The 25,493-nt window shown below is 41.9% G+C and overlaps 1 pseudogene; it reads right to left on the reverse strand.

Annotated features, from left to right (window-relative positions):
* Positions 1-25,493, reverse strand: part of LOC149194143 (plasma membrane ATPase pseudogene) — a 131,749-nt pseudogene that overhangs the window by 52,759 nt on the left and 53,497 nt on the right.

Consider the following 25,493-nt stretch of genomic DNA (forward strand, 5'->3'; position numbering starts at 1 on the left):
GTTTTAGCATAAAGTTCATGCTCGTTAAAAAATAAATGCAGGAATCGAGCAGTTTTACCGCGGAATTTATGCTCGTTAAAAAATAGAAAAGCGTGAGCAAGAGTTTCCACCAGAGTTCAAGCTCATTAAAAAATGAACCTATCCCGGTAAATAACCATTGCGATCGTAAATTTGTTAGCCTTAAAAGCCTTGGTCGTGTTTTCATCCACCACCTCCACCGTCATTTGGCCAATCGTTCACCCCCATATGATTGTTTACCCATTTTGAGGAACATCTGCGAAGAGTGATTTCACCTAGCCATCCTTGTGACACTGCCGTGATTGGAAAATTCCAACTTGTACCTGGAATCAGTTGCTATCCCTGTTTATCACTCGTTCCTCAAAAGACGAGTCATCTTTGAGCTCTTTTCTGACTCGTAAAATATGAAAAGTTTGCCGAGTTTTGGCCTTCCAGCTCGTTAAAGGGACCGGAAGAGCTATCCCTCATTTAGACTTTAATCTTTTTGGACCTGAGGGATTATTACACAAAAAGATCGAGCGCTTGTCTTGTTCGGCTCGTTAAAAGTACCGAACACTCATCCCTTCTGTATTGTTTTATACTTTTTTGGACTTAAGGGATTAGATGAAGAAAAAGGAATTTTGGAGTTAACTTTCTGTACCTTTTCAGACTCTCTAAACATGAAAAGGACCGAGTTTTCCTTGTCGTTAGACTCGTTAAAATGATTAAATAGCGACAAACTTGTCTTTAGACGAGAACGAGTTTCCCTATCGCTAAGCTCGTTAAATCATAGCGATGGGCTTGCCCGAAGGGCAGGTTATAGAACAAGCATATGTTATCCTCCTCAAGCTTGACAAAAATAAAGAGGTAATGGTCAGAAATGACTGGGGAAAAATTGGGAGAACCTCAAAGCTTTAATGGTAGCAAGTCGCTCTTGAACATGACACTTTTCCTCCGTACCACATCGGGTTGGGTTGTTTCATTCACCGGTCTCATCACCATGGTCTTCGCCAAACCATCCACATTTGGGGTAATGCTACCGATCCATCGCATCAATGTTGTTATATGTTCAAGAGAGGTCAGTCTGAAAGTGTCAACCGTGTCCCATCCACTGCCATACATTATCCTTCATCCGTCCATGATCACCACCCTGAATCATATGTTACAGTTTGTTTTCACCTCCACTAAAATCATTAGCTCCGTTCCGTGTCATTGATGTGGGATTCATTAAGGCCCTCCTTTGACGGATCGCTTCTTGTCGACTTCAGCTCATTATCCAAGAAGTTGATCTAGGAACAACCCCTTCAGTACTTTGAAGCTTGCATGCCTCAATGGCAAGTTTCTCACTTCCGGCTACAGGTATACATCAATGACCTTCGACCAGAAGATTTTGCGTGGTGTTCGATGCCAAGCCCTTTATTCACGCCACGTGAATTTTACTGCAGTACCTTGAGGGTCATTATCATTATCGGTGATTCCTCTCGCGCTTGTTAACGGTTTTCATCATTGACCGGTAATCAAGCGATGTCTTTCCATGTTCGACTTCAGCGCAATTCTCACATGGATCGACTTGTACTTAGAGTGAAGATCGAACGAGTTTTGAAGACCCCGGATCTAGTTTCATCCATCTGGGTTGCGATATATATTCAGGAAATATAAAAGCATTTGTCATGTACATCATTGCAGCAGATGATCATCCTATTCAAAGGATGATAATTTCAGCAGAGGATTATCAGTCTATCATCAGACGATCGTCTGTTCTATGTACCAAAATGTATTTATAAAGCTGAGCATGGGAATGCCCGCCTCAGCTAGATCATGAAAACAGAATGAAAAATAATGTATTGTATTGTATTTTATTACAGGGCACCTCTCAGCACTTGAATGAACTTCGGATCCTCTGGATAAAGCATTTCACCCGATAAACGACCTCATACTTTAGGGGGCAACTGTTATAGACATTTTTGTGCCTCGCAGCATGGAGCATGAAATGTCGATAATTACAGGGATACAAAGTCCCTAAACATGTTGTTCTTACCCCTAGAAGAACAAGGTCAGCAAACCACAGCACTTCCTATCAGTTCTCCACCTGAAAACACTCAAAAACAGGCAATTTTAAGTTCATGTCAACTGCTCCACTGAGCATCTGCGCTGAATGTCAACTGTCCCACTCTGTACCTGCGTTGAATGTCAAAAGAGCTGAAGGCTACCTGCGCTGGGCGAGATTGGCCAAGTGGCACAGCCATTCTTCAAGGTGTCAGATGCCCAGGAAGCTTCCAGAAGACACTTGGATCAGCAAATTCGCCCTATGATGAGTAAGAGGTACTTGATCTCCATGTGGAAGCAAGGATCTCCAAGTGGACTCAAGAACTGAAGTTTAACTGAAGAGAGAGAGGACACAAGGCAGCTTCATGTCAGTCTCAAGCTGACTCATCCTTTCTCCATTTACCCTATATATAGAGCTCTCTTATGAGGTCTAGGGAGGCTGGAATTTTGTGCAAAGTAAGGAAGTGCTGTTGGTTTGAGTTTAGAACTATTGGGTGATTGCTTTGAAGGAGGTGAAGAGGAGATTTCTTGCTGCTGGGAGGTGTTGCTGGATTGGACCTCTATGGTTGTAACCCTCTCAGAACTTTACTTCTTCCATTAATAAAGCATTTGAGGTTCTTCTATATACATGTGTTGCAATGATGTATTGTTGTATTTGTATATTTGATCTATTCTAATCCATGAATCAGTTATGAATGCATGCTTCTTGTAGTTTCCCTCTTTTGCCTTTTTGCAGGATCTTCGTGTAGCTGGGCCCGTGAAAGAGCAAGGAGCTGGGAGCAAGCGGCAAGGAGAGAAGACTGGATCAACACTAGCGAAAGACATCGGTTGGTGGATCTCTTTCTCCTCTCTGTATTTTCATAAAGAAGAAATATCAAATAGCTTTTCTTTCTGTTGTTGCTAAGGAACTATCACCCTTAGAGTAGGGATAGGGTCATTCCGAGTCGGATACTTTTTCCCCACAACACCAAGGCTGAATTAAACTACACTGTAACCGAAAAAGAGCTCCTAGCTGTAGTCCATTCCCTAAACAAGTTCAGACACTACATCACTGGTTATCAAATATTCGTACATACTAATCATGCTGCAATTAAGTATTTGATGAATAAACGAGATGTAAATGCTCGTATCATTAGATGGTTACTTTTGTTGCAGCAATTTGATTTGACTATTGTTGATAAGCCAGGCAAGGAAAATGTTGTTGCTTATTTTCTGTCTAGACTAGATCTACCTGTAGGTGAAGAAGGAATGGTGGATGATCAAATGCCAGATGAAAACTTGTTTGCTATTTCAGTACTCTCTCCATGGTTTGTTGATATAGCAAATTACTTGGTTTCAGCACAGTTTCCACCACACCTGTCCTCAAAAGAGAAGAGCAAGATTGTGAGGAAAAGCGCCCCATTCGCTTAGATTGGGGGCAACCTATTCAAACTTGGCCTAGATCAGATTTTGAGGCGATGTGTCAAGGAAGAGGAAGTCTTTGACATCCTCTTAACCTGTCATGATGGACCTTGTGGGGGCCACTTTGTAGCAAAGAGGATTGCTTTCAAGATCTTGCAGGCAGGTTACTATTGGCCCACTCTTCATCAAGATGTCAGGAGATACATCAGCCAATGTGACCGATGTGAAAGGATGGGGAAACCGACTCCAAGAGATGACATGCCCCTGCAACCTCAAGTGACTTTCAAGCCATTTGAAAAGTGGGGCATGGACTTTGTGGGTCCTATCAACCCTCCTTCAAAACAGAAGTCTTACATCATTGTGTGCACAAACTACCTAACAAAGTGGGCAGAAACGGAGGTGATCAAAGCAGCAACTGAAGAAAAAGTAGCTGAGTTCTTAAGTGAAAATATTTTCTACAAGTTTGGCTACCCAAGAGAGTTAGTTACAGATCAAGGGAGTTAGTTTACCTCCAATTTAGTTGAAGACCTGCTCACACACCACAATATTAAGCACAAAACTTCCACCCCTTATCACCCACAAGAAAATGGACAGGTGGAAGTCACTAACAGAGCTTTGGAAGAGATTTTGACTAAGGTAGTGAGCAGCAGTAGAAAAGATTGGGCAGACCGATTAGTTGAGGCCACCTAGGCCTATAACACTACTTGGAAAACCACCACAGGTTTCACACCCTATGAGCTGGTCTATGGGAAGAAAGCTTTGTTGTCCATAGAATTTGAATATAACACATTAAGGCTGGTAGCTTAGCTGGACCTAGACCTTAGCCATGCACAAAAATAAAGATTGGTTCAGCTAAATGGATTAGATGAACAGAGAATGCAGGCCCTTCTCCACTCAGAGGTAGTCCAGCTTCAAAGAAAAATATGGCATGATCAACACCTCAAAGAGAAACAATTTCAGCCGGGAGATTGGGTGCTGCTGTATGATTCAAGGTACAAAGTTTTCAAGGGAAAGCTGAGAACCAAATGGCTAGGACCATATATAGTAGAAAAATGCAATTACAATGGTTCAGTCCTTATCCAGGCCATTGATGAAGAAGCCATCCCCATGCTCATCAATGGGCATCGATTGAAGATCTACAAGAAGCACCTTTCCAAGCAGGAGTTCATTGAAACTCTGGGTAAATCAGTGCTGGTAGTGGAGCAGGTTCCTGTCTCCACTCCACCCACACCCTGAATTAAAAAAAAAAAAACCATAGAAAATGGAATAAAAGATCCCTAGGTAAAAACCTCTTGGAGGTGCCCAGGGCAGGCAGTGAGGGTGAAAACCTCCTAGAGGCACCCCAGCTGTCTCAAAGAAAGAAAAAACCTAACTTATTTTGAATAAATTGTAGGTTGCAGGAATGTCATTGTAGGAGGGTTGCACAAGAGGAAAAGACATGACAGGCTGCATGCACCCTTCACAGTCCATCACCCCATCACTGCTATCCTTTCCCAAGTTTTTGGCCTCATTTGTTCTGAAATTCTGCATCCTACAGGAAACTCTGTGTTTTCTACAGGAGGATCCTGTAGAAATTACAGGAAGGCCAAAATCCATTGTGAAACCGAGCCCGAGGGTTGAAAATTCGTCTAGCAGCCCTGTGAAACTTTTTACCACCATCCATCTTCCCATTTACCCATTCCATCCCTGTACACCTGCATATCCACTCGTTTTTGTCCCTGCATAGCCACATACGGATATTTTGTTCCTGTCATCCTGCAAACACACAACAAAGAGAAAAAATGATAAATAGAGACAACAATAGTGTCACTCATCCCTACCTGATACCCTCTAGCTGTGACTTCTTCTCAGTCGAGACCTTGTCACACAGAATCAGTCAACGGTGCGGACACAACCGACCTTCTTAGAAGTCTAAGACTTTCTAATGACAAACAAGACAAAAAAGAGCAATCCTTCTCTAAATATGCATTATACTATGAGAAATCAAGTGTTTAGCTCTTACCTCTAATGCAACGCTGTTGTAGTAGTCCAGCTTCGTTGATCCGGATGAGCTCCTCCTTCTCTTCGAAACCTGCATTCACCAATAGTCAAACAATTAAATAGCACCTGATTATGACATAAAATAAAACATATTTAACATATAGACCAAGGAGTATATGAAACAACTCATAAATGACAAATTGTTGAGAAGAATGGACTAATTTGTATTAAAGGTAACAAAAGGAACCATTACAACCTGAGCCTTGGTGTTGTGCAAGCTCCTCCCAGGGTCCACAAGAGTCCTTTACTCTGATCAGCTCACCCACCTCCCAATGGAAACAAGTAAAGATGGTAATCTCTCCTCACAAGCTCTCACAAGGAAGTCCTAATTCCAGCAGCATCTACCCTTAGGAATGTTCAGCTTTCAGCCTCCCTCCCTCTGGCCCAATGCCTGTATTTATAGTGCTCTAGAGGAAGTTAATTAGCTCCACCATGGATGGGATAAGCCCCTCTTTCAATGGGATAGGCTCCCCTCTTCATGGGATAAGTTCCTCTTTCTTTGGGTACATGAACCATCTGGAGGCGCTTCATACACGTCAAACAAGCTTCTAGAATGCTCTAGAAATGACCACAAGTAACTTTTTTAAGATGAAACTCACGCCTTTTGACCTTTACAGGGGTACGCACCCACCCCTTTACATACAGAGCGTACAAGTACGCAGGTATTGTGAACTTGGGTTGCGTACACGCAGGTAAGGCTAAGAGAAACTGCGTACCAGAGATAATTGACTTTAAATGACTTTTCTCTTCTTTTTGGAGTTTGACATGAAGAGCAGAGGCATGAGACTTGCCAAGGAGGATAGTATGACAGTGGATGGAGCCATACTAACTGTAAATAGTCATGGTGACATTTTTTAGTGTAACAGATTGCCCCCTAAAGTGCGAAGCCTGTAGTAGATTAGGGTTTCATAAGATCTAGGAAGGGTGAAGTACTTTATCATTTCAAGGAGTATCTCGCGGAGAGCCCGGTCAGAACCTGCAATTATTCAACACAAAATACATATATAAGATGATATCATCGCTGAGGTAGGCATTCCCATACTCAGATTGAAAACTTTAACTAACAATCTAACTACTGCTCTGATACAAGAATGATTTTGCAGTACATCACAATCATAGACTTTTGTAGACACAATATGGACGCAGCCATCTGTTTATGATAGGTCTACTATATAATGAGTACAAAACTCCTCGCAGCCTGGATGGTGGAAACTAGATCCATGGTCTTCATCTCTACTTCTCGAATTGGTACGATTCTATCCATGCGAATAAATGAGTTGATGTCGAACATGGTAGAAACCACTTGATTACCAGTCGATGATGTAAACTGTTAAAAAGTGTGAGAGAGACCACCAGTGATGTCAATGGTTCTCAAAGTACCCAGTACAATCCATGAAATGTGAATGAATGGGTTGATGTCGAACACGTCACGGAATCCTTTGATCGAAAGTCAATGATGTAAACTGTCGTCAAAGGCGAGAAACCTTCCATTGAGGCATGCAGACTTCAAGGTACTGACGATTTCTAAGTCATCTTTCTAGATAATGTGCTGATGTCGATAGAAAGCGACCCGTTGCAGGCAAGCCCACAACACGAAATCATTGTTCAAGTTGAAGAAATGTTGCTGTAAGGACTGACTCAGTGATGGTCAAATGGATGACATGTGTTTTGCATATGAATGGTTTATTTGCAGAGACCTCTTGAACACATAACGACACGACAGATGGCTTGGTGACGATTGACCCAAAGTTAATTCCCGGAAACGGTTGAAGACTTTCAAAGAGGTTTGATCAACTTTAAGGCAAAGGATTTCCCAACCCAGGTGAATGAAAAGTGTCGTGTTCAAGAGCGGTGATAAGGTTCTTTTGTAGCAAAGGATAACAAATAGGTTCATTCTTCTCTCTTTTCCCCCACCATTTCTGGCAAGTACCTCTTTATTTTTTACAAGCTTGAGGAGGATAACATATGCTTGATTATAAGCTCATCCTTCGGATGAGTCCAACTTAGTTTAGATTCGGACCCTAAGAAGGAGTGGTCCATTCCTGTTTGTAATCGAACAGGTCCTTTACTGTGAAATTTTAACGAGTCCAGTATAGGAGAAACTCGGCGTTTTTCAATTTTAGAGAGTCTGAAAAAACTAAAGAAGACTCCAAGGTGAACTTTTTCGTAAATTTGTGTCTCTCAAGCCCGAAAAAGTATAAAATCATACCTGAGAGAACCGCTTGATCTTGCGACCAAGGAGTACTTTCATGTTTAGTGTCGTTGACCTGAAAAGTAAAAAGCGATCAAAGACACGTCGTTTTATTTCCAATATCAAGTTTGAAACGACAAAAACCCGGAAATCTTTTTGCGTTTTTGGGGTCGGAAAAGGGCTATAAGAAGACCATCTTTTAATTCCATTTTAACGAGTGTAAAAGAAACGCTCTGCAATCTTTTCATGTTTTAGGAGTCAGAAAAGGGCTTAAAAGATGACTCTGACTTGAAAAATGATAATTTACCCTAAAGTCCCTTTGTCCTGCACAAAAACAACACATTACTCATACCTGTTTAAGATGGGCAAAAATACATTGAAAAATATCCTTTCACGGTAAAAAATAAACAAACTTAGCATTCATTTATCCAAAAAACCTATAAAAAGACTTTTTACCATGTCATTTTTACCATTTTACTGTTGAGGTTGAGAAAAGGGATTTTGGCAAGAAACTTCTCGTGGACATTGCGGAGAATCCGACCGTCAGAATCGAGCGCCATCTCTTTCAGGTATTTCACAACATCCTCCTCTTCAATTTCATCCGTTTAGAATTTCATTTCAAGTTCTAGTTTGATTTTTTAGAGGGTTTAAGGTTTTAGGGTCCGCTTTTTGGGGTACGCAGGTGCCCCATGGGTGACCCGCGTACCCCGACATTTTCCTACATAGGAAAATGGTCAGAGTACGCAGCCCACCTTCAAAACAGCTGCGTACCCCCACTCTATTTTCTGAACGCGGGGTGCGTACCCCGTGAAACGCGGATTTTCAAACCCCAAACCCCAAATTTAACCAACCAAATTTTGTTTAATGAATTCTAATCATTGTTTTTTGGTGTGTAGGTCACCCACCATGCTAGATTGGCGTGAAAGAGAACATGAAGACGTTGATTTGGCCGCAATAGGTCATCAACCTTCTATTGATGCGTTAAAAGCATGCGGTCTGTACAAGTACTGGGCCATACCTGGCATGAGGGCCCAGGTGCCATTCCTAGAGTGGCTGGTTGAAAGGTGGAACGTTCAGGACCAATGCTTCTACATCGGAGAGCACCAGCTCGAGATAGAGCCCTCCGACATATATTTTCTCACTGGCTTGCCTAATAGGGGCGAGCAACTATCTCTATTCGGGACTAGGCCGGGTGGCCAATCCCTTGCTAGTCTCCGGCTAGAGTGGTGCAACAATCAAAACCAGGAGAAGGGGATAGAAATCAAATACATATCCTGGCCTGAACTTATGGTAATTGTCTTTACGGTTACCAGACTCTACGGTGCTGCCGCTTTGCACAATGCCACCGGGTCCCAAATGCGGATGGCTGTAGATTGCTTCTGAGGCACCATTTTCAACTGGTGCGATGCTGTGCTGGCCAATATGAAAGGCCAACTGACTAGGGCAAAGAACGGACAATTGAAGACCTTTGGATATGGGCCTTTGGTTGTGAGCTTTGCCCTAGAGAGAGTTCCTATGTTGATCCCCCAGCAGCTTACTGTTCCAGTTGGGGCTCCTCGGGAGCCTAAGTTGACGAGATGGGTTGCGGTAATGGCCCGACATCCTGATGAGGGCGCGACAGTTGTTCGATTTCCTGACGGTTACTTTCACTGGTTGGAAAACCAGGTCTTTGCTATTCAGGATTTTCCTTATGCCGGAATGGATTTTCGGAATGATCCGGACATGGTTCTTCCACAGGGAGAACAATGGGATGACAGAGGTACTTCATTTTTCACAAGTTTTTAAATTATCTATTTTTTTTTGTTTTTTATATATATCGTCTCAAACTGACAGTAAAAATGTTCAAAATGCAGATGTAGGCCCACGGCGTCCAGCCAATCTCCGGGCTTTTGAGAGGAGACATCCAGTTGCACCGGCACCGGCCCCTCAGGACACGGCCGCAGAGACACTAGCTGAGTTGGAGCAGGATCTAGAGCGTCTGACGACGGGTATACCAGAGACCACTATAGATGACATTCCTATCAGACTTCAGCGCTATGTGGTCGCAGTCCCGGGACCTTTTAGGAGGTTTTTATGTAGAGTGGCCCGTGCAGTGGTGTCTTACAGGGAGCATCACCAGTGACTGGATGGTCACTTTGTAGACACATGTGACATTTTGGTTTTTTGTACTTATCATTTTTGCCGATCATAAGGTGTTTTAAACCTATGATCGAAGACGATGTATATTTTTTGACACACTCCTATCTATATATATCATTATTACTGGCTTATTTTGTTAAACATGTGTGATGAAATGTTTATAAATTTACAATTATTGCAAATATCTATTTAACACTCGAGACGCAATTGCATCTGCTAATGTGTTTAAAGACCTTGGAATATGTTGATATTCAATGTAATCAAATTCAAGTTCCAAGAGACGCACCCTCAAAAACAATCTTAGTAACACTGGATTTCTAATGGCATAGAATCTATTAAGCTGTAATACAACGAGTTCAAAATCTAACCTCACTATCAAACTCCGAATCCCAAATGAAATAGATTCAGATAATAACTCTGTTATCACTTAGAACTAAAATTGATATATGTAACTTTTCATCCTAGCCCGATGATAAAGGTCAGTGCTAGTTTATTTTTGTTTTAATTTTCTTCCCTTAGAATCTGAAGTTTTGAAGAGTTTTTGAGTCAAGTTATTCTCAGCTCCCATTGGTTCCCCTCCATCTACCATTGTTTTATAGCCACCTGTTATCTTATGTCAGTCACCGTGCCCTTTTGTAGTTTCGCAGCGCAATTTTGATTAGGCAGTTTCGCAGCGCATCATTCAAATTTAAAACTGACAGTGCTGCGAAATCATGGATTTGTACATTTCGCAGTGAATCTTTCCCGAAATTTCAAGTCCGTTAGGTGAGTCATAGGCCGTGTCTTCTCAGGTCAGCTCATGTACCCCTCTTATCACATTTCACCACTCATTGCCACTATCACCACCACTAGATCTGTTGATTACGCACGAATCATCATTTCCAAGAAAGACCACCTTGCATAAATCTTAATGACGGTCGTAAGTCTTGCATGAATGACAAATCTGCACGATTACAACTTGAAAGATTTTAAACGGAAAAATTTAAAATTCAACTGCAAAGATAATCAAGCGAGGCTGCTAATCAAGCGAGGCTGAATTCAAATAGAAGCTGAATCACAATTCCAACCGGAGCTGGTAGTCATTGTTTGCGAAGATTTGGAAGAATCAATGGAAGAAAAGGAGCACAGATCCGGCAAATGTCTAAGGACTGAGCTTGAAGGCTTAGATATAACGCTGAGAAATAAAGAGGTGGAGAAAGCATTTAAAAAGGCCGGGTGCTGGAATTTTTGCAAAAAGTTACAAGGAGGACACGCACAGGTAACTAAAGAATTTGCACTTAACTTCACAGGCGTGAATTCAAAAGTAACCATGATAGAATTGCAGGTTTCGCCAGAAGTGATATCTACTGTGACAAAGATCCCACGAGGACAAGAGCAATGGTTTAAAAACTTCAAGTTTGACATGAATCCTTGCAAGGAGTTTTTGAAGGATGAAATTGTAAATGAAGATTTAAGTAAGGCAGTGCCCAGGAGTTATGTCAAAGAATATTATGCTCATTTACTCACCTGCATACAGAAATATCTGACTTGTGAAGGAAGGTATAACAAGGTTTACTCTTACCATTTTAAACTCCTTTTGCATTTCACCGGGAAGGTCTCCATAGACTTACCGTATTATCTTTTCCGTAGTTTGAGTAAGATGTGTGATAAGGTACAGCTGAGGAAAGAGGATTGTGAAACCTCTTTGTTTCATCATGGTTTGATCAAACTACTGGTTTTAGATACGCTCCAAAAGGTAGACAGAGATTGGAATTCATTCATTTTTATGGCTGGCTTCAAAAGCCAGACTGGCCTCACTCCTCTACCTGCTAGAGATTTTACAATAGCTGAGCTCCAAACAGAAGCAAGAGCTAAAAGAGTTCTAAAGTCACAAGTAAGAAAACAAGTGAAGCCACTCATCATCCAAGATCAACCTCAGCAATCAACTAAGGAAAAAGCTCATGGTAAAAAGACTGTACCTGAAACAAGCACATCTGAAGTAGTCTCAAGGATAAGAACAAGAAGCCAGATGAATAAGGAAAAAGGTAAAGCTATAGCAGTCGAAGAAAGTTCAGTGTCCAAGGCAAGTTTAAATGACTTATTACAGGCTATTGAATTTGAGCAGTCTCTACCAGTTCAAATTGAGTTGATACAGTCAGAACAAGAAAGCACCAAGAAAGCCAAGGCCTCAAAAAGGCTTAAATTTGATGAGCCAGCTGAAGAGTTTGTTTTTAAACCTAGAAGACCTATGACAAGGAGATTCCAGCAAGTACAGGAAGCACTGCCAAGAACAGAGGAAACAGGGGAAGGGACACAATGTTGGCAAAAGAAAAACACAGGCAAAACAGTCATTACATCTAAAGAAGATAATATAGCAGACCTGAAGAGCCAATTAGAATCAGCTAAGCATGAAATTTCCAAATTGAAGAAAGCTTCTAGAAGACATGCAGTCATACAAGCAAACTATTATAAAACTCTATGGGAAGGGAATGCAACTGTAGAAGCCCAGGTGAATTCAGTGGTTGATGGCCATTCACAATTTCACACCTGGACAGTACCAACAATCAAAGAAGCCAAGTACATCAGAAGGATCAATATGCAACTGAGAGCTGGGAATAAGGTTATGAAGAAACAAATTGAAGATCTGAAGGCACAGCTAAGCCAGCTTAAAGGACCTGCTAAATGAGTTTTCATTTCAAGTAAGATTCTGTTTCAAAATTTTGATAATTTTGCTTGATCTTATCTTTCTGAAGAAATCTAAATCCCTATTCGGCCTTTGGAAATTCTAAAGAAGTTTTTGGCAATCAAGCACTCGGTTAATAAAGGTCTCAGGTTAAAAACAAGTTGTTTTAATAACTCAGCAGTTTCGTAGCGTGCTACGAAACTGTTGAAAGTGATGATTTCAACATAAATCAAGCAGTTTTGAAGTTGAAGCGAGAAAATTTTGAAGGACAGTTGTATACAACGAGAACACCTGAAGTTACAACAACCAATCAGACTAGCACAAGTGGAAATAAATAGTTTGAATCAAAAAGTGGCATTTTGTCATATCATAAGGAAATTGAAGCATGTATCAGGCAGCTTGAATACGTTTTCCTTTTTGTTTTCGAAACAGTGGATGACACATCATCAAATCAGGTTTCATAACAGCGGACAACACATCAAAACGTGGCCACCGTCATATTTTGAGGGACAAAAATTAAAAAAAACCGACTTATGAAGATTTGAAGATCATAAAGCCGAGAAGCAAGGATAGTCTCCTAATTTTTCTGGGGAGTGAAGAAGATACAGCATCCAAGGTTAACATGGAGCATTAAACACCCATCTCAGCCAAACTGAAAGAGAACCAGATGTCATAGAAAGGAATCATCTTAATTAAAGCCATCATGCATGTAATATGGAGTTAGAGTCATAGTTGATTTAGATCTCTAAAAACTCCAGTCAACACTTTGTTGTATTTATTAAGTAGTTAGAGTTGTCAGTAATAGAAGTAGTTTTCGAATTCCCCTCATGCTTGAGGAGGAATCTCGATCTGTTAGAATAAGAGCTCTATATATAGCTGAAACAACAATGTAATTAGGGTTGGAAATTTTATGGAAAAGCTTGTATTTGGCCTATGTAAGACTCATTTTCAGTAATACATGCTTGACTTTACTTCTTAGGATTCATGAAGGATTTTTTATGTTCAGAATATGTGATGTTGTCCGTTTCTTAATTCTTACAGTGGTATGGATGTATAATCACTCAGAATTCACTGAATGTGCTCTGACTTCCTGTATACATTTATAAACTGTGTGGTCCCATATGAGTTTATGTTCTGAATATTTAAATGCTGAATGCCCTGACTTCCATGTAAGGTTGAGTTCATTGTTATATGGAGGTGTTGTTGACTCCATAAGCCCAATGGATAGTTGTTTAATATGTTCCCACCATTCATATTTTTCACAGTTGTTCTATAAGAGTTAGCCATCTTATCTTTAATCAAAATCATTAACCCATCAAGAGAGAGCCCTCTCAGGTTGAGGAGGCTAAGCCTCAGCCTAAAGTAGGTTTGAAATAGTTACTTAGAGTCAACCTGACCAGCAGCCTATCAGGATCTGATTTTGAGATAACAAACTCAATCACTGCACTGTATTCTGCAATGTTGTTTGTTGTTTGACCGAGGCTCACCCCATGCATAGAAACTAACTTTTCAGAGGGCGAATAGATAACCCAAGCTGCGGAAGAGATATTCCATGTACTACCACAAGCACCATCAGCAAATCCAATGTACGTTTGGAGAGGCGTCGACATCTGCAATATCAAGAGTAAAACCAAGATAAGCCAGAATAATGACAAAAACCACACTCTCTAAAACTAAGCACACTGTCTTAAACTAAACACGCAGTCTAAACTAAGCACACATAGTAACTAGAAAGAGAAAACTAATCCTAACTAAAATCTCCATACCCATCATTTAAGCATAATACCTCTTTAGGTAAAGTCCATTTCTGGGTTTACCCAAAGAGTCCCCGTCAAAGTCTACCAGCTCATAGGCCCCTTTTGCTAGCTTTCGCTTGACAATGTAGGGCCCATGCCACATAGGAACGAATTTTCTAGCACCTAACTTATCATTAGCTTGATCATATAATAACACTAGGTCTCCTTCCGAAAAATTTCGAGGGGTCACATTCCAGTCATACTGAGCTTTCATTCGTTTTGCGTGAGTCTCGATTGCTAAAGCAGCTTCACGTCGAGTCTCATCTAATTTAGCTAAGTATAACAGACGCTTCTCCTCTTCGGAAGTAGCTGGGAGAAATTCGATGGCCATTTGCAGTGACGGGATTTCGCATTCAATGGGTAGCACGGCTTCCAATCCATAAACTAGTTGGAAAGGAGTGAACCCTGTTGATGTTTTCACTGAGGTTCGGTATGCCCACAGCGCCGAAAATAACATGTTGTGCCAATTCGACTGATGAATACCAATGATCCGTCGGATCATGATAACTAGAACTTTGTTGATAGACTCAACCAGACCGTTCGCTTGGGGATAATAAGGAGTAGAGCTATCATGACGTAAACCAAGCTGGCCTGTAAGTTCTGTCATCATAATGTTTCGAAAATGGCACCCATGGTCAGTGATTATCTCTTGTGGGATACCAAACCTAGCTATAATGTGATTGAATACGAAAATCGCTGTTGTCTTGCCATCTGCCTCGAATGTAGGCATCGCCTCGGCCCACTTAGTAAAATAATCAACCGCAAGGATGATATACGCATGCCCCCCGGCCGAGTGAGGGTTACAAGTAATAAAGTCGATACCCCATTTGGCAAAAGGACCAACGACAATTATAGGGTGGAGAGGAGAAGGTGGCGTGTGCATCTTTCGATCAAACACCTGGCAGTTGTGGCATTTTCGGACCGCAATAATACAGTCTTTAAATAAGGACGGCCAGAAATAGCCAGCGCGCAATATTTTTTGGGCAGTGGCATACCCAGACATATGACCGCCACACGCTCTAGAGTGACAGTCATTCAAAACCCTTTCAGCTTCCTCATGAGTTAAACAACGTCGAAAAATCAGATCCGCCCCACGACGATAAAGAGTATCTCCAATAATTTTGTATTGTTGGGACTGGAATCGAATTTTCCGACGCTCCAACTTTGAGATTTCAGGCCGAAAAGATTGGGTCTGGAGATAGACGATTATATCCCCATACCACGGATCTACAGTGTTGATAAGAAACAAAGATTCGTCCGCAATGGGCTCCTCTGCCACTGTTTCTGTGTCAGCACGTGGGAAATCACACATTAACTCGGCAAAGACTAAGGATTTCTTAGACTTGGATTTCTCGAACTCCAAATCGAACTCCTGCAGGATAACGATCCATTTGGAGTACTTGCCCCCTAGCAATTGTTTAGTCAGAATATAGATCATAGGGTTGCAATCCGAAATCACTGTAGTTTTGCGAAGAAGAATGTAGTGACGAAAACGCTGGACAACTTGAACGGCTGCCAGGGCCAACTTTTCCACATGTGAGTACTTTAACTCGGTTGGATTTAAGGTCTGACTAAGATAATATATCACATGTTCCGTTCCGAATTCATCTTCCTGAACTAAGACCATTCCAATAGTGGAGTGGGAGGCGGCGAGATACAAAAAGTAATCCTGGTTGTAGTTGGGCGGATGCAGCGACAGTGCATGGGTCAACGCGTGCTTAAGTGCATCAAAAGATTTCTGAGCTATCTCATCCCAAGAGAATTGAGCATTTTGTTTTAACAACCGGGTGAAACCCTTTGTAACCTCGGCGTAGTTAGGAATGAATCGACGTAAAAAGTTTGCTTTCCCTTGCAAACTTTGGAGTTGGCGCAAACTCGAAGGAGGAGGCAATTTGATGATAGCTTCTACCTTCGAGGGATCGACGCGGATACCGGCTTTTGAAATGACAAATCCTAGCAATCGTCCCACTTCTATGCAGAAGACACATTTGTGTGGGTTCAAACGAATTCGATAATGCCGACACCTCATAAAGATAGCTCGTAGGTGGACAAGGTGATCAGCTCGATGTAAAGAGTGAGCAGGCAAATCATCGAGATACGGTTGCACAATGTGCTTGATGTCATGAAACGCGTAAGACATTGCCCGTTGGAAAGTGGCTCCGGCATTCTTAAGTCCAAAAGGTAATTTGGAATAAGCAAATGTCCCCCAAGGACAAATGAAAGCCGTTTTTGGTTGATCGGCAGGCAGAATATTGATTTGGTTGTAACCGGAAAAACCGTCCATAAAGGAAAATATTTCACTGCCGGCACAATCATCAATTATTTGATCGATATAGGGCGTGGGATAGTTGTCTTTTGGACAAGCACGATTTATATCCCTATAATCGATGCATATTCTTATTGTTCCTTGTTTATTGTTAACCGGAACAATATTCGATACCCAATCCGTTAACGGGATTGGATAAATGAAACCTGCTTTCAACAGCTTCTCGACTTCTGCTTTAATCGCAGTCGCTTTCCTAGGGTGTATCTGACGCAGACGTTGCCGAACGGGTTTAGCGTCCGGGTAAGTCTTGATTTCATGAACAACAATGGAGGGATCAATTCCTGGCATTTTCTCATAGGACCAGGCAAACACGTCGCGGAACTCTTGGAATAGGGCCTTGTAAGTTTGAATTTCGTCATCTGTACATGAGGCACCTATATGAATGTTCTCAATAGTTCCGGTTTTAACTGAAATGTCAATGGCAATAGTTTGAGAAATGTTTGCCAAATTCAACTCTGAATCAGGATGTTTCATGGGATTCTGAGCATCCTTGACATATTCAGCTGTAAAAATGGATGAAAAATCGTTTTCAAAGTCATTAGCCTCAGGTAAAAATGAAGATCTGTGATGGAGATCTTCCCATGGTAGATCGTCTACACTTAGGATTTCGCGAAGTTGTTCGTCAGATGACACGACTTCAGGAAACGTTATCCATTCTGAGGTTGATGTAAAAATTGATTCTTCACCGACCACATTCATTTGGTCAATTTGGGTTGAACTCGGGTTGGGAAAAGACTGCACTGCTTCATAAGCAATTTCATATGGACTCAAAGGCATAGCATCACCGAATGAGTCTATCTCAGATTCAGATGGGACAATCCAAGGATCATCGTAAATAATAGTGTCTGAAGTAATCATATGAATGAAAGCAAATGAAGGGTTTGCGTTGAGTGGAGGAAAGGGAAAAGTTCCCAGTAAACCGGAATCTTTAGCTAATCCTACACCAACATCCTTGTAAGGGATAGTCGTTTTACCGACATGCTGGATACTCTCTGAAGAGGCTGGGTCGGATGAAAAATAAGCCAGATGGTATATGGTCACGATCTTGCCATTATGTGGAAACTTTATAACTCTGAAGACCGATGACACGACCGCTGTCATAGCGTAAGACCAACTGCGACCCAAAAGAAGGTTGTAGTCTAGAGGGGCATCAACCACTTCCACATCTAGACTAATGGTTTTTCCTTCAACCCCTATAGGCAAATCCTGTAGAATGTCAAACGGATGAAACCCATGGCCATCAAAGGCCTTAAGAATCGTCGGGGATTGGTTCAGTGCAGGAGAACCAAGCGATCGCCAACACTGAATCGACATAATACACGTAGAAGCTCCTTCATCAATTACAGTCCGATGAATAGGCCTGTTTTTGACTATCACTGGGATCTGGAAAGCCATTTGATGAGGGAGACGTGGTGTACTATTTTCTAGATCAAAGATTATCAGGTTCGGGTCCTGAATATCAACAGCTCCTATAGCCGACAAAAGTAATTTTCGTTGTGCTGGACATGATTGCAGCACTTCCAAAGCCGACATTGCTGAGGGTGAAACAACTAAGTCCTCAACAATGTTATAATTCTGAGCTGCTCTCGCATGTGGATTGAAAGCAGACTTTCGAAGTATACCCTTAGTGGGCGGTTTGATTACTAAGTTCGGGTTAGGTTTCTCGATCTGTAGTGGATCGGAACCGGGAGCTGAGGTTGATGGATTAGAATGAGAAGATTATGCTTCTTTTCCATCAACATGACTCTTACTACCATAATCTTTCGTTCGAGTCGCAATCCGTACATGAGACATCATCAATATGGGTTCTTCACTGGCACTCGAGGAAGAACCTATCATCTTACTCTCCTCCTTTGGATATGGATTTGTCAAAATAGCAGGAGTTGGGGAACCCTTAACGATTTTCACAACCTCCGCCCGATGAGGGCAATCTCTTGTGAAATGATCTTCTTCACAAATTAAACAAGGATAATGAGGTTTGCACTTCTCGTCGTTAGATTCTGACTTCTCTTTTTTCTCCTTTGGAGCCTTATCTGCCTTTTCCTTCTTCTTACCTTTCTTCTTACCACCGTTTTTAGATTTAGCCGTAGATGACTCCACAGCGTGAACGTCGGCGGTAATTTCAGGAGAAGACTCTCTTGTCGGGGAGTCTGGTAAAGTTATTATTGGAGAAGAATTCTTTGAGGATTTCTTCTTACTTTTAGTATTTACCGTACCAATCATGCCATCAGCAGCATGAGACCCCGAAGGAGAAGCAATGATTTGATTCGACTTAGGAAGATCTGGGATCTTCTCGTGCAACGTACCCGACTGAGTATAAACTAAGTCAAGGTACTGGGCTTGAGCAATGACTTGCTCCTCAGTAACTACTCCGGCCTTAGCTACATCTTCAGTAATCTTCGGTAATAATGATTTTACAAACCATTCAGCTAAGATTTGGTCCGGGATAAAAACTTTCACTAAACGTCTTCGACGTCGCCATTCATGAATATGATCGGAAATATAAGTGGACGTCGATTGTTTTAATGAAGTTAATAACTCAGTACCATTATCGTATCTGACCGGCAACTGAAAATGAGTAAGGAACGAGGTAGCTAACTGGCTGAAATTATAAAAAGAGGACCGTGGTAACTCAATGTACCACTTGGCCGCGAGACCAATGAGCGTACGCTGGAAAAGACGTAAACGGATCGAATCATCCGAGATAGAATTTGAAGCACACCAGAGGTGGTAAGTCATCACATGATTTGATGAATCCTCTCCAGACTTACCTTCGAACTTAGGTATATCACTGGGCAACTTATTTGGCATTGGCGGCCAGAACGGAAGATAATTGATTGGATCGTTCGTTAGGCGCGTCAAGTCGGGTAAATCCAAAGTTGCGATAAACGGCAATTGCCGGTTAGGATCTCTAAAACTCTGGGTCACAATACCAGTTCCAGGAGGAGGATATCCAGGATAACTAGGAATAGGAATCGCATTTGGGATATTATATCCTCCTGGAAAACCAGGATTAACCGGACCGTACTGGGGCTGTTGGGGTTGTTGATAAGTATACCCAGGATACGGTTGATACTGGTAAACCGGTTGTTGGACAGCAGGACCGAATTGATACTGTCCCTGGTACTGTTGATACGTAAATTGAGGTTGACTTGTTACAACAGTACTTAAACCAGGCTGCCCTACAGGCATCTGAACCGTGGTTTGAATCGTAGATCCGGACAACGGTAAAGATGTCTGAGGAGTGGTTGCAGAGACAGTAGAAACCGGAGCTGTCGATACTCCAGAAGTAAGTGCGGTAGACTGGACAGATGGTGCGGTAGTTGCAGCAGTCGTTTGAGATGGAGTACTAGGCGCAATTGGCGACTGAGTAACTACCGAAGTTACAGAAGTTTGAATAGTTGACTGGACAGGTTGTGGTTGCTGGGGTGTACCAGAAACTACGGGTTGTCCAGTTTGAGGTAACAACTGTATACTTGGCTGCATCACCTGTTGACCTTGTGATGGATCCCACACTATCATTCTGGGGTATTGACCCGTAACAGGTTGAGGATACTGAGATCCATAACCAGGTTGAGGGTAGGATTGATAATTGACAGGTACATTTCCTATACTTTGAACATAAGTTTGACCTTGAGGTGGTAGATAACCTTGAGTCGAGTACTGACCCTGGGGTTGATACCCTTGAGGCATGTACTGATACTGGGGTTGACCTTGACTCGAGTACTGACCTTGGGGTTGATACCCTTGAGGTAAGTACTGATACTGGGGTTGACCTTGGGGTACATATTGAGGCTGGGGTTGACCTTGAGGAATGTATTGTACCACAGGTATATACTGTCCTTGAGGTTGCCCCCCAGACACAATTTGTGTACCTTGAGGTTGCCCCCCAGGCGTTACTTGAGGTTGCCCCCCAGGCGGTAACTGCCCACCTTGAGGTTGAGAACTAGGAGTTGAACCTGACATCATGTAGATGTCTCCTACACCCAACGGCTTATTACCATTGTTTCCAGCTAATAACCCATGTTCAATGGGTTGAGGAGATGCTCCTGCAAAAGTACCAGCAAGTGACTGATACCCAGTAGGAACAGAAGGACCGCCATACAAAAATGATTCAGGTGATTGAGTGAACATGGACGACTGACCAGACATATTTACAGGAGTATAAATACCTCTAGGTGGAAAAGGAGTACGAGGTGGAGAAAAACTTGTACCTGAGTTGTCTAAATAATTAGTTAATGAAAGATACCAAGTAGTACTTCTAGGAGGACTGTAAAAGATAGATTCACGCTCTCTTAGATCAATGGTAGGTTGATCTTCAAGAAAAGGGCCTACTTCTTCTTCTGGAGCAAGTTCTTCAATAGCTATCAAACCAGAAGGAAGATTTTCGGTTATGACTCTTTCTACCCTAGGTGAATCAGGAACACTAGAAGTTGGAGTAACAGGTTCAGATATTTCAGGTTCTTCGCCTACGTCACTAGCAGATGAAAAACTACCAGCAAGCTCAGAAACTGCAACAGCTTCAGGATTATAACCTGTCTCTAGACTTTGGTAATCTTGATGGACTACCAACGAAGACTCTCCTTCTTCAGGTGAACCTACTCTACTGCCACTAGGAGGAGTTACAAGGACTTTCAAACCTTCGTAATGACTCGGAACCTCTTCGGGAGGTTCACCCCGAATTCTACGGGATGTCCTCAACAATTCGGCCACGGAAACAATCTCAGGAGACTGGCCCCGAAGTCTACGGGACTGTCTCGGTAATTCCGCCACAGTTAAATATTTTTAACTACTGCACACGCAAACAAAGTAAAATCTCAAAGCAAACTGCCTAAAGTCTCTAAAGAACCAAACAAATTTGAAGCACACGCCTAAAGAATCTAGGGCGTCAAACCAAGCACAAACAGTAGCCTTCCGGACCAAAAGCGCTAGTTGGTGATGAAGTCCAACATCGCCAGATTCAGTACAGAAGTGGCGGGTGGAACAGTTACCCCGACAACCTGCTTAATGAATAGACCGGCACAAGTTCCTCCACTTTAACCGTCTTGAGTGAAGTGAACCCCCCGGAAAATCCAAGTGAGTCTAGCCGACGTCTGCTCCAGGTATAGTGGGATCTTCCCTCCACCGTCACCTCAGTAGAATCCTAAAGATTATGGTCACTAGGGTTACCAACAACAACAAATACACCTGGGGGAACAGTCTACACTCCGACAGCACGCAAGGGCAGAGTATCAAGCTCAATCCCCTTGCCGGCTCCTTGACAATAATCCAAGGTTTACCGACAAGTGACCCCTGGCTCCTCGACAATGGTTAATCCGAGGTTTACTGTTTGTAATACGTGCGTGTCTGGCATCGTTCCCAACGAGGGAGGATTGATCCCCTCACTGGTTCGGACACGAGCTCGTGCTTCTCCTTTAAGAGGAGCTTTCCCAGAGTATAAATGAAACAGCTGGATTTAATTTATCACAAGATAAGCTACTTGTTTGGTTTTGTTGTCTTGGAGAGTTTATTACTCTCCTACTCCAAGACACTAGCCTGATCTATATTGGTGTTTCAGAGCCCTAGTAAATAAAAAGTTACTAAGTTGATTTTACTTTAAGCGTTAATTTTATGGCTTCCTTAAGACGAAAGGTAGTGGAGATGAAACTGGTGGTGTGTAGACTTGACTCGCAACCACTACAAAGATGCACCTAAGATGATTTACACTACTTTTCTTTTTCAATGAATCTCCTAGCTAAGAGAGTTGAGAAAATACAAATTTTATAGAAAACGACTTTCTTAACAAAGACAATCAAAGAAACAATTCTCTTTATCTTTTCAAAACATGCAACTCATGACCACTAATTATTCACGAAATTCCCTTTTCTTCAAAAGGCTACAAATACCAAAGCAAACTTGTTTCCAAAAGAATTTTTGTATTTTTTCTATATTAATCAAGCATATAAAACTATTTATCAAAAATCAAATTTAACAAATCTAAGGCAATCAAATCAAAATCACTCAAAAGCAAATTAAAGGGAAATTTACCTAAAAGCAAAAAATAATAAGGACAAAAGCCTACAAGGATAATTCCCGGATGTTTTACTTAGTCAAAATGCAACTAAGGATCAGTCCATGCAGAATCATAAACTAATCGAAAAACAAAATCGAAATCTTTTTGTTCTTTTTCACAAAAATGAAATTCAAAGCTTTAATCAACAAACTTTTTCGAGATTTGCAAAGAGAAGACACAAAGGTAGATCTCTCACAAGGGTGATCTCTACGACAGGCCCGACTCCTAAGAGGGTTGAACAAAACCAGGGAGATCCAAAGTTTGACAACCTCTAATGCCAAAGTCACTACAGGACCAGTTAAAAATCAAACCCTAAGGCAAAAACTCTATGAATTCCACCAAAAACTCTCGACACTAACGGAACAAGTTCAGGTGAAGATCTCTGACAGTAAACCAATGGATCTGGGCAGGAAAAACAAATTTAAAGCAAAATCTAAAGAGCAAAAAAGCAAAAAATTGAAATTTTCTCAATCTTGACAGGGTACGCAGGCAACCTATTTACACAGGTGCGGGTACGCTCTGTGCACACAGTCGCAGTGCGTACAAGTACACACTGTGCTGAACTCAGAGCCTGCGTACTTCTAGAAAAACTAAGAAAAATGGAAATCTAAATTAACCCTAAGCTAACCCACCCAAACACACAGTTAAATAGCCAAAAACCAGAAAACAAGCGATTTTTCTCAGATCAAAATATGAACTCAAAAAGAACTCAAACACATCCATGGTGTCCCCAGTATGGTCGCCATTTTGTCACACGGAATCAGTCGACGGTGCGGACACAACCGACCTTCCTAGAAGTCTAAGACTTTCTAATGACAAACAAGACAAAAAAGAGCAATCCTTCTCTAAATATGCATTATACTATGAGAAATCAAGTGTTTAGCTCTTACCTCTAACCCAACGCTGTTGTAGTAGTCCAGCTTCGTTGATCCGGATGAGCTCCTCCTTCTCTTCGAAACCTGCATTCACCAACAGTCAAACAATTAAATAGCACCTGATTATGACATAAAATAAAACATATTTAACATATAGACCAAGGAGTATATGAAACAACTCATAAATGACAAATTGTTGAGAAGAATGGACTAATTTGTATTAAAGGTAACAAAAGGAACCATTACAACCTGAGCCTTGGTGTTGTGCAAGCTCCTCCCAGGGTCCACAAGAGTCCTCCTTTACTCTGATCAGCTCACCCACCTCCCAATGGAAACAAGTAAAGATGGTAATCTCTCCTCACAAGCTCTCACAAGGAAGTCCTAATTCCAGCAGCATCTACCCTTAGGAATGTTCAGCTTTCAGCCTCCCTCCCTCTGGCCCAATGCCTGTATTTATAGTGCTCTAGAGGAAGTTAATTAGCTCCACCATGGATGGGATAAGCCCCTCTTTCAATGGGATAGGCTCCCCTCTTCATGGGATAAGTTCCTCTTTCTTTGGGTACATGAACCATCTGGAGGCGCTTCATACATGTCAAACAAGCTTCTAGAATGCTCTAGAAATGACCACAAGTAACTTTTTTAAGATGAAACTCGCACCTTTTGACCTTTACAGGGGTACACACCCACCCCTTTACATACAGAGCGTACAAGTACGCAGGTATTGTGAACTTGGGTTGCGTACATGCAGGTAAGGCTAAGAGAAACTGCGTACCAGAGATAATTGACTTTAAATGACTTTTCTCTTCTTTTTGGAGTTTGACATGAAGAGCAGAGGCATGAGACTTGCCAAGGAGGATAGTATGACAATGGATGGAGCCATACTAACTGTAAATAGTCATGGTGACATTTTTTAGTGTAACAGACCTTCTCCAACAGTTTTAGCCCCACTCATTATTAGCTTGAATTTCAAGAGGAGAAGCAGCTACTGGAGATCCTACAGGATTCCTGTAGCAGCTGATCCCTTTGAAAAACATACTCCAGAGACAGGGTCAGCACAGCAGGATGTATGAAGAGCAATGTCTGAATGGGAGATCATCGAAAAAACCAAAGGCTGAGCATGCAGAGCGCGAACAGCAATAGCAACGAGGAAACGAGATGCGAAAATCCGAAATATGAATAAAACACCACCGAATGAGCAGGTAAGTGCCTAAACCTATTCCTCGATTGCATGAATAATATTCCAAAATTGCATGAACTGTGGGAATGGTCAATTACGTGGAATCGGTGGCTAGCTAACTGGCCACCCTTGTTTAGTTCACACCCCTTCGCAGAATTCAGTTGAGCTACGTCCAAACTCAAACTGCTGATTGGATACGCAGTCAGCACGTGTGGCATGTCAACTCGGGAAGAAGGCATTTGAAACCGGTAGTGGTGGTGGAAAATGACTGGAGTAAGGGAGGTGATGGTGGTCAGGCGGCATGTAGAACCATTATGACCATGATGTAGGACCAATGGTCCGGATGGGGATAATGTACCCATCCGGCCACCTCATCTCCTCACCACGGATTACGCCAGTTGTTAAGTACAATTCACTCCAAGCCTCCACCACCCTTTTGGTTCATTTGCATGTTACAAAGCTCTCGACCACAGTGTTCGTCTACCACCTTCAGAGTAGCAAACCAGTCGTCCTCTTCCAGTTTCTTGCCATTTTTTTCGAGACCCTCCTACCTATCAGGCTCTACAGGAGCCCTGCTACATTCTATAGGAGCCAGAGAGTTTCTACAGGAAAGGCAGAGAGCATCCAGCAGAAGGAAAACCTGGTATTTTTGTCGAAATTCGAGCTTAAAACGAGGTAGGCTCGGGAAACCTCCCTGCTTATGACTTATTTATATAAGGTGGTGGGTTAAAAACACAGAATTTATTGAAAGAAAGGAGAATGAAGTTTAAAAAACTACCTGCATATTTTCC

This window comes from Pinus tabuliformis, chromosome 2_2, assembly GCF_031772625.1.
Source record: "Pinus tabuliformis cultivar Carrire ecotype Pingquan chromosome 2_2, CPIR1, whole genome shotgun sequence".
Lineage (NCBI taxonomy): Eukaryota > Viridiplantae > Streptophyta > Pinopsida > Pinales > Pinaceae > Pinus > Pinus tabuliformis.